This window comes from Thunnus thynnus, chromosome 3, assembly GCF_963924715.1.
Source record: "Thunnus thynnus chromosome 3, fThuThy2.1, whole genome shotgun sequence".
In the NCBI taxonomy this organism is placed as follows: domain Eukaryota; kingdom Metazoa; phylum Chordata; class Actinopteri; order Scombriformes; family Scombridae; genus Thunnus; species Thunnus thynnus.
In genome coordinates, this window is record NC_089519.1 from 20130157 (window position 1) to 20140798 (window position 10642).

Here is a 10642-nt window from a genome sequence, read left to right on the forward strand (position 1 = left end):
AATGGTGTGTGTGTGTGTGTGTGTGACTGTGTGTGAGTTTGTGTGTGTGTGTGTGTGTGTGTGTGTGTGTGTGTGTGTTACAGCAGCACAATATGTGCCTGTGCTGAATGAAAGGGAAATGAATGCGGTGTGTGTGTGTGTCTGTGTGTGTGTGTGAGTGTGTGTGCTGTGTAAGAGGGTGTGTGTCTTTTATTGGAACTGTGTGTTTGTGTGTGTGTGTGTCTGTGTGTGTGTGTCTGTGTGTGTCTGTGTGTGTGTGTGTGTGTGTGTAGTTTGTGAAGACTGTATAATTGTGTGTTGCTGTATGTGTGCACTGCTTGCACGTGCATGTGAGTGTCTTCAGTAAGAATCGTGTGGCTGTGCGTGAATGTGTGTGCGTGTGTATATTTGCGTGTTTGTGTGTACGTGAATACAGTACAGACACACACACACACATTGGGGGTATTGGTGCGGGTGATGAAGTGTTCATGATACTGTGCACACGTAAACAGAGCAGAATTACAATTAAACCAAACTCATTCAGCAGCTCCCAGATCTCCATACATTTTCTCTCACATCCTTCTTCTTCTGTCTTATCTCAGCCAAGCATCATTTTCAAGCCTCTTGATGACTGTTACATCCTCACGTGTGCATCAGGACCTGTACTTTACTGTTCGTCAAGTGGTTCCATATTCCACCAGTTCAGGACCTTCATTATTATCTGTAAATGAGGAGTTTCAAGAACTTTTAGAGTAGGTCTGGTGAACAACATGCAGCGAGCCAACAGCAGGGGTTGGTAATTAGAATTCAGCCAAAGGGCCCGTTTTTTTTTTTGTTTGTTTTTTTTTGGAGTGTTCACTGGGTTGATCAATGCAGGTTAACAGGTGCATTTGAGACACAGCTGGCCTGCCCTGTATCTTTTAAATTTTCTTATTATTTTTAAAATTTGTTCAAAATACAATAACTATTTGGCCTATGTTAGCTTCGGTGCAAGTGATGGCCTGAGCAGTAGCCCAAGATAGGCCTGTTTCCACTGTGATATAATTGACAGATAGGGACAGGATATCATGTGTTTAAGGGGCACCAACTACTACAGATTAAAGATATCACATCTTTCAAAAAATGGTTAATGAAAACAAGAGTTTTAAAAAATGGCCATGAAGTACACATTTATCTTATCCTTAAAAGAGCACCCCACCCATTCAGCATTTCGCTCCATAGTCAGATTCTCGACAGATGGAAAGGATCAAAATTGATGCAGCAGAACCAAAGATACTGTCTGTTTTATTCTATGTATTCTTCTCCCTCCTCAAAACCTGTTGCCTGCATTACCCACAATGCAATTTGCCATACAGAAGTAGAAGATTCAGGCACCAGTCCTCCCATTCATATGAATGGGGGTAGTGTGTTTAGACTGCAGGCGCTTGGGCTGCAGTGGTGCGGCAGTGGCCTGCGAGGAGACAGTAGAGTCAACTTTTGGAGAAACATAACCTGACATCATGCTGCGGTGGCGAATCACATCCGGCAATCAGACTGATCAGAGCTGTAAAATGCTGCCATGAGGGAGGACAATGATGTTACTAGGAGGAGAGGAGGACATTTGTCTTTATTTGATAACATTAAAAGTAAAGTTAGACTTTGCTGTGGGCTTCCTAACTCATTGTTAAAAAGACGAGAAAGAGAGAGAGAGAGAGAGAGAGCAGCTGTGGTCAAGCTAGCTAGAGAGTGAATGAAGAGAGGGAGTGGTGGTAGCGAGAAAGCCAGTGAATCAGATCAATAAAACGTTATTTTCTGATTGTTTCACAGCGGTTATGTTCTAGATCACAAGCATGCCCTCACCCCCACACACCTCCTCTCAACCCTTCAGCGGTGTGCTGCAATGCCTGATTTGGTGTGAATACGGCTTCATGCTAGTAGCGGCTAATGAAGCCTTGATCTGCTAACTTCCAGCAGAAATTGGGAGCAGACTACAGAGGTCTGGTAACCTAATTTCTTTCTAAGTTCACACCCCAAGAAGAAGATTTTCAAACTTATAGTCTTCAGCCCCAACCAACATGTATTACTTGAGGCAATATATCAGATTTCATGCAGCTCCCTCTGGAGCCACAACAGGCTTAAAGGACCAGTGTGTAGGATTTAGTGGCATCTAGTGGTGAGGTTGAAGATTGCAACCAACTGATAACCGCTCCCCCCACCCTCCTGTTCCAAGAGTGTAGGAGATCCTACAGTGGTGGCAAAAACCTTGCGAAAAACGTGAAAGGCCCTCTCTAGAGCCAGTGTTTGGTTTGTCCATTCTTGGCTACTGTAGAAACACGGTGGAGCAACATGGCGGGCTCCGTGGAAGAGGAACCGCTCCCTATGCAGATAAGAAGGGCTCATCCTAAGGTAACGAAAAGACGATTCTTAGTTTCATGGGATTACACACTAATTAAAACATACATATAAATATTATATTCCATTTCTAAATTCTACACACTGCACCTTTAAGTCCTCAGTGGGCACCACTGTATTTGTAGGTTTTCACCCTCTTCAGTTGGTGTTTTCTAGTTGAAGACTCTGTAAGTCCCAGATGAACCAGCTTGGAGAACAGCCTGGGAATGACAATAGGTTAATTGAAAAGTTAAATTTAATCAATAAACAATAATCTCATGTATGCAGTACGTGTCTCTCATGGATTTGTTGTGGAGACAGCTGACCTGTAATGGGTCAGCCCAAAGCGCACATACAGTTTAATTTGCCAGAGAGGCATCAGCACTTACTGTATTTTCGGTTTTCTATCTATTTAGACACTCTACAACACAGCCTGCCAAAGTCAACCCACAATTATCTCTTTGTTGGCAATGCCATGGATGAATTAGCTTGAGACATGTAATCTCAATTAGCCTGTACTATAGATTATTGACAGTTCTCTCATTTATTTACACATCAACGTACATTTGCTTGACAGGTCATGTGTCTTTGATTTATAATGTGGAAAAATATGGCATGTGTCAAAATTCAAATAAATTCTGTATATATTTGGGGTGAGAAATAGGCAATGAGTTTTCACAATTACTCATCATTCTGTATCTACAGTACCAAGTTTTAATAGATGTTGATGCCATTTGGGAGTTTGGTGGAATAGCATGTCGCGTTATTTATTGAGCTACTGAGCTGAATCAATTCTCAAGTGGTTGTTTCCAGACTTAACTCCCCTATTGTCTTAAAATGACCCATTCATGAGTTTACCAGCAGAGAAAAAGAAATCTGCAAGAAATTTGATGACTTTCCTTGATTGACCTTTCCATAAGGAAAAGTAAATCACTGTTCTTTTTTTTTTTTTTTTTTTTTTTTTTTTACAAAATCTGTATACCATCAGGGCTTTTTGATTCAGTGTTTAAGCAATAATTTACAAATGAACTGAGGTAATTCATAAATGATTTATAGCAACCACAGAATACACACACACACACATACACACACACACACACACACACAAACAAACACAAACATAGACACCCCTAAAGAGAGAATGTATGCATATGCCTGACTAATCAAAAACATCCTTGTGCAAGTGGGGCAGCACCCTTCCCCCACCCCACACCTGACCCTGTTTCCCACAAAATATGAAACAAAATAAAATAATTTATTGCAGTAAAACACTGTTTTTTCGCAGACAAATCAGGGGTGGGGTCATAATATTATAAGGGAACTGCACATCAGTACCTCTCTCTCGGTGCAGTTGAGTGCCCAACAGGTCCTTGACCAGATTTCCTCTGAAGATGTCCAGGAGAACAATGAAATAGAAGAGGTGGAAAAATCCGAAGAAAAGGATGATGAAGAGTACAACCCGGAGCATTATGAGTCATTCTTCAGAGGATGAAGACCATCAAGAGAGACATTTTTGTCTAAACATAACAAGCAATGGTACTCATCACTGAATAGCCATCAGGGCAGAATGGCAGCACAGAATGTGATAAGGACGACCCCGGGGCCGACTAGATTAGCAGTCTGCAACAGCCAGCACATTGCTTCAATCTTCCACCTCTTCATTACGTCAGCCATTGAAAAAATCATCCTGGACACGACCAACATGGAGAGGACTGGCAGAGGATGGATGACATAAACCTACATGCCTACATGGGATTGACTGGTGTATATTGTTCTGCCGAGGCTACATCTATTTTTTTAGACTTTGCTTAAGGTGGAAGGGTAATTTTACATGCAGCAATGACTCTGAAGGTGTTTCACAGTTCCTGAAGGATGATCAGATGTGACAAGAGACCTGCATGATGTCCCACAGAAGTCTGGAATAAGTGGGTGGAGCTTCCCCCTTAATTTTATAACCCTTGTACTGAAGTGGAGGAGCAACTGGTTCCATTCCATAAATACTGTCCATGCTCTTCATTGTTAGTTTTATTATTCAGTACTGTAATATCAATTTATGAGATTATTTACTGTGACTGATAATAAAAAAAAAAAAATCAGTTTTTATTTTTGTCTACCAGAAGGGAGCTGTCCTTTCTGGCAGTATTTGCCCAGTATATTGGCAAAGTATTGAATCAATATCTGGGTGGTGTGTGATGTACAGTCAGCTTTGCTTGGAACATGCAAGAGCAAGAGCAAGAGCCCCAGGGAAGAATCAAGGGATGCGTGTTGTGTTTGACATGACTGAAGGCCTGAGGGGGCGCAATGTTATATGTGACAATTTTTTTCACCTCGTACGAACTCGGCCAGCAGCTCCCAAAGAGGAGGATAGTCATGGTGAACGCAGCAATGAAGAATTATCCTGAGCTCCCCACTGCACTCCTCACAACAAAGGGAGGACAGGTCTTCTAATGAAAGTTTACCTTCACCCCCCACCACCACTGTTGTGTCTTACTGTCCGAAAAAAGAACAAGAATGTGGTCCTCATGAGCACATTGCTGGAGGATGCTGAGATCAGTGATCGTGAGGACAGAGAGCCAGCCATCATCTGAAAGGTGATTGGAACATACTGCTATAAGAGGATGATCATCAACGTGTCTTCATATAACACTGATGTCATGTAGAAAGAGATCAACTCTACCTGGATGCTGGATGAGCAGAACAGAAGGAGGGTGTTTCTGGATCAGCTGGGAAAGGCACTGATAACCCCATCATTAAAGACAGGAGCGCCCTCACCTTACATCAGCCTGAAAATGCAAAAAATAAAATCTGTGAAGCTCATACATGCAGACTTGCATACTGTCTTGCATGTGCCAAGTAAAGATATACAAATCTTCCAACAATAAGAGTTCAACAAAGTTATGTGTGTCTGTGTTTCTCAAAATGTTCAAGAACGCTATGAATTTATTACCTTTCAGTACAATTCAGTATTGAAATCTTCATGGTTGTTGTGCTAATTTCTGCTTCTTCATGTGCAATCAATTTTTAAACTTCTGCAGTAACTTCAGTCATAACAAACAACAATATTGCTACTGCTAAGAATAATATTTATTGTATACATATTCATAATAATGGTACAAAAAATCAATGATAAGTATTTTGTAGTAAAAAAAGAATAAATACAGTCTTTATGCTGTACTGTGAAAAAGGAAAATAGTTATTTTCCAACTTGTTGAGTGGCAGGGTTGTGTCATTATTCAAAATGATTTCAGAGTTAAAATTAAATCAAGCCTAACCAGAGGTTTGTGATGATGGTGGGTCATTTTTGACCCATGTGGAACAGCGGAGTATCAGAATATAAAGACACCGGGAGGGTTAGCTCTATTATCAAAAACTGAGTCTGCGTGAGTCAACTTACACCATGCATCAAGTGTCAAACAGGGATGGGTGTTGGACCTCAATGCCGAACAAAATGTGTCTCTGAAGTTGTGAGAACTATTAAATATCAAAACTTGGCTCTGGTCAGATTCTCAGTCTTGCTTCCTTATTCAGTGATCAAATATTTCCTGATCTAAATCACAACTTTGCCCATCTCTGTATTTAAACAGCTTTTCTATAACTACTCGCCTTTGAAGAACATTAAACACTGATGCTTTGAGAAGTTTGAGATATTTTGTTAAAAAAAAAAAAAAGTTTTTTTTAATTTTATCATTTATACTCCTCAAACTAAGGAATTGAAAATTGAATAATTTAGTTATTTAATTCTGATAAAAGATGGGTATATTTTTAGAGTGGAACATAAGGATAGTTTCACTCTCTAATAGCTAGATTGCAGTAAAATTTGGAATATTTAAGGTGATGATGATTCGTATTGACCCTGTGACCTTTGTCTAGTGCCACTGAATGACTGTGTATCTCTCAAAACGAATGGTCAAATTACTTTTCAGTGCTATCTTTGTGGGAGTTTGTGTCAGTGACTAAACCCAGCAGCTAATTTAGATAAATAAGCCAAATGCAATAACTCTAGTGTTGGTTGGGAGTTAATGAAAAAGGTAACTGTGTAATGAGGATTACCCCAAAATTTCAGATTTCTCTATGATAGAAACAAGTGCACATAGTGATGAAATGGACAACCAAAAATATAGCAAACATGGTATGCAAGAGAAAGGAAAAATGCTAATATGATCAAATATATATAGAATATCAAAATATAGAATCACAAATGTCAAACCCACAAAATAGATGGGGAAAAACTAAAAAACAAATAAATGTTTCCTTGTTGACAGAAAGCACCATTAGAGTATCAGTAAATACCTAAAATAAAGAAAATAACAGGTGCATGAAATAAATCATTAGGATCTTTCAGAGCATTGATGGAAAAATGCATGCATGAACCTTTATTGATCCCTACAGGGGAAATTCGCTTGTTATAGCAGCTAAAAATTAGAAGAAAAAGTAACATAATAAGATAAAAGATAAATAAAAAACTAAAAACTAAAGACTATATATACATACAGTATATATATAAACTATATACACCTGTTACATATACAGATATGACCTGCAGTGGTAATGCACAAATGGTGTGTAGCATTGTACTGAAATATTGCACTGGAAATTGGATAATTGCACAAAAGAAAAAAAAAACTCATTGCACAAGGGTGAAACATAAGATAAATATGATGTTAATGATAAATGAACAAAGCTGTGATGTTATAAGTGGTGGGTGATGGTCACCCACCTCCTCTATGGAATCTAGAGGACAGTCCAGGACAGAGCTAGCCCTCTTAACCAGAAGAGTTTGACCAGTGTACAGTGCAATTGTATCTGGCTGCCACTGAGAAATATGGTAGGTTATTCTGTCTACATTATGGCTTTGCTGCCATTGAGACCACGGTAGTAGTTTATATGAATGTCCCTGAAAATTCACCGTTGTTGTATCTTAAAATAGAGCCATCAGTGTGGTGTTAAGTACACTAGTATTCCTTTTAGAAGGAGGGAAGTGATGCAATTCTCAAATCTGTAAGGGAATCAGTCTAAAATACCTGTAGAAAAGATAAATGGGATTCAAGAAACTCAGCAAAGTATATCCGTCATATTTTTGTCCCATGAAATAAAACACATAAAAGAAAATCACCTTTCTCTAAATTGATTCTAATTTTTTTTTTATTGATTGCGTTTAGTGGTATACTGTATGGTTGGGGAATACATTTTTAGTTATGTGACAGTTTGATACAATAATCTAATAATACTAACAACTATAATTACTGTTCAATGGAACGTGAAAACATTGGTAATTGGGATACAGCCAAGGGCCTGGGACAAATAATATACTTTCTTGAAATATTTTACTGGTACCTAGTTTTGATGTTTACTATCTGGACTGTGGATTTTATGTAGTAATTTGCTATTTGCTGAAGCAGTTTTTAAATACAAATGAATAGATCTGAGTTACCAAGAAGCAGACATTCAGACATTATAACTCTGATCATCTTTTGCTTTCTGAAGACTTTTGCCACTTTATGATTTTACATTTGAATGATGGAACATGTGTACAAGTTGCTGTGTGAATCTGTGAAAAGAAGGCTGTGCACTTGTTACACGTCGTACACTCTCAAATTTCTATAAAATTCCATGAAATTAGAAATACTTAATAAAACAGTGAAACAATATTCATAGCATCATGATTGATTCCTGTTTTTGTCAGAAGAATTTATTGTGAAAATCAAGAAAAAAGAAATGATTTTCTCTCCCACTTCAGTCATTAAGATATCAATCACATGATCAACTTGCAGAATTATTTGACAGAGAATTGCCTTCACTATCCTTATTGTCGGCAGTGTGTTGCAACACTGTCCCTTTGTGAATTACCCTCTGATTTTCATCCCTACAACTTAAGTCCAGAAACCAAGGTCTTGCAACATAAAATGTGTATATATTAGAGCTAAAGGAAGTGTCTAATCAGTGTTACTGTGGATTGCTTTCCCCGGTGATTAGCATTTCATTAGTAATCCCTGCAGTGGGGAGTGTATGTCATGTGTGTCTGTCCAGCACAAACCTCATTTTTTCAGTGTTTTGAAAATCCAATCAATGTTATATATATTATCAATCAAGCTCTATTTGTCACATGTAATCATATAAGTACAATCACTGTGAAATGTCATACTGTTAGTTCCTTCAATTTGTGCATTAACAAGAGTTTAAATAGAATAGGAATAGTAATAAATATATGTGTATGATTGGAGGGAAAACAACAAAAACAAGACTTTTCTTCTTCAAGCCATCTTTCATCTCATACTTGATGTACCATTTACCTCAGGGGCCAGAGGTTACTAGCACATGGCCCCCAGAGGAGGACAGTCTTTACCACTGCCACATTCGGCTTCCTGGAAGAGACAGACCCTGGTGATGGACCTATCTAATGTGCTCATCTTCGTCTTGACCTTGACCTAGTGTACAAGCCCGTTTTTGTCTGGGAGTGCCTGAACAACCTTCTCCATGACCCAGGAGTGCCCTGAGGGTGGAAGCTCTTCCTGAGCTTCTCAGTGCCTGGGGTAACTTCTTCCTGACCACAGCAGGGAGAAAAGGCTGTTATTCGGGTGGTTGGGATCCTTAATGATTCTCCTAGCCTTATTCCTGCAGTGCCTGGTGTAAATATCCTTTAGGCAGAGTAGAGCACCGCCTATTGTGTGTTCAGCTGAACGAACCACTCTTTGCAGGGCATTGCGGTCCTGTTCGGTTTCCGTACCACACATTGATGTTCCCTGTTAGGATGCTCTCGGTGGTACAGAAGTAGAAATTCCTCAGTGTTTGAGGGGATACCTGGAAATTCCTCAAGCATATGAGGTGAAACAGTCTCTGTCTTGCCTTTCTCACCACTGAGTATGCATCGCCCAGGTCAGGCCCTCTGTGATGTGGACACCAAGGTACTTGAAGCTGTCCACCCACTCCACCGAGGACCCGTTGCTATTAAGGAGGGAGTAGTCCTTCCCTGCTTCTTCCCAAAGTCCACTATCAGCTCCTTAGTCTTGCTGACTTTCAGGCATAGGTTATTGTCCTGACACCAGTGGGTCAGGTCCTCTACTTGCTTCAGGTAGGCCTTTTCATTGTTATTTGTGATCAGGCCCACCACAGCTGTGTCGTCAGCAATGTTGATGATGGTGTTGGAGTCGAAAGTGGCTACACAGTCGTGTGTGTACAGGGAGTACAACAGGGGGCTCAAAACCTAGCCCTGGGGTGCTCTGGTTTTAAGGATGAGGGCAGAAGAGGTGTGTCCGCCAACCCTCACCACCTGGGGTCTGCCCGTCAGGAAGTCAAGGATCTACATGCGCATTGAGGTGTTTAATCTCAGGTCTTAGAGCTTTGTAACAAGCCTGGAGGGAACTATGGTGTTAAACACTGAACTGTAGTCAATGATCAGTAATCTCACATAGCTCCCTTTCTTGTCCAGGTGAGATAGGGTGGTGTGGAGGATGTGTGCTATAGGCTTCTTCAGTTGATCGGTCGGGACGGTAGGCAAATTGTAGTGGGTCCAGTGTGCTGGGCAGTGAGAAGCAGATGTAATCATTGACCAGCCATTCAAAGCACTTCATCACTGTAGAGGTGAGTGCCACTGGGCAGTAGTCATTCAGGCAGGCTGGTCTTATTTTCTTGGGGGAATGATGGTGATTCTTGAAGCACATGGGTGTGACAGACTGAGCCAGGGACAGGTTGAATATCATTGTGAACACTGGCGCTAGTTGGTCAGCACATACTTTGAGGATCCACCCACTGATACCGTCTGGTCCTGTTGCTTTCTTGGTGTTCAATGCTTGAAAGCCCTCTGGATGTCATGCTCAGGGTGACAGGTGTGAAAGGTGCGCCCACTCATCCATTAACCTCTGCTTCAGCTGTTTTTTGCTGGCTGGCTGCCGATGGCCACAAAGGGAGCATAAAAGTTGTTTACTGTAGTTCACTTACTAGAGACGCAACAGCACTTGACAAGGGGGGATGGGGGGTGGAGGGGGCTTGTAATCTGTCAGTTCTTAGTCCTTGCCACATGCTTCTGCAGTTGCCCTGCTGGAATTGCAGTTCCACTTTCTTCCTGTAGTCACTTTTTGCCTCCTTTACTATTCTTCTTACATTGTAGGCTGCTGCTTTTTAATTATCCATGTGGTGTGAAGCAGTGATCCAGAATGTTTATTCCCTTGTGGTGCAGTCAATATGTTGATGGAAGTCAGGCATAACCTTCTTAAGGTTAGCTTGATTTAAGTCTCGAGCTAGAATGAGCGCAGCATCAGGATTACCAATCTGTGAGCAGTTCAAGTCTTTGCAAAGA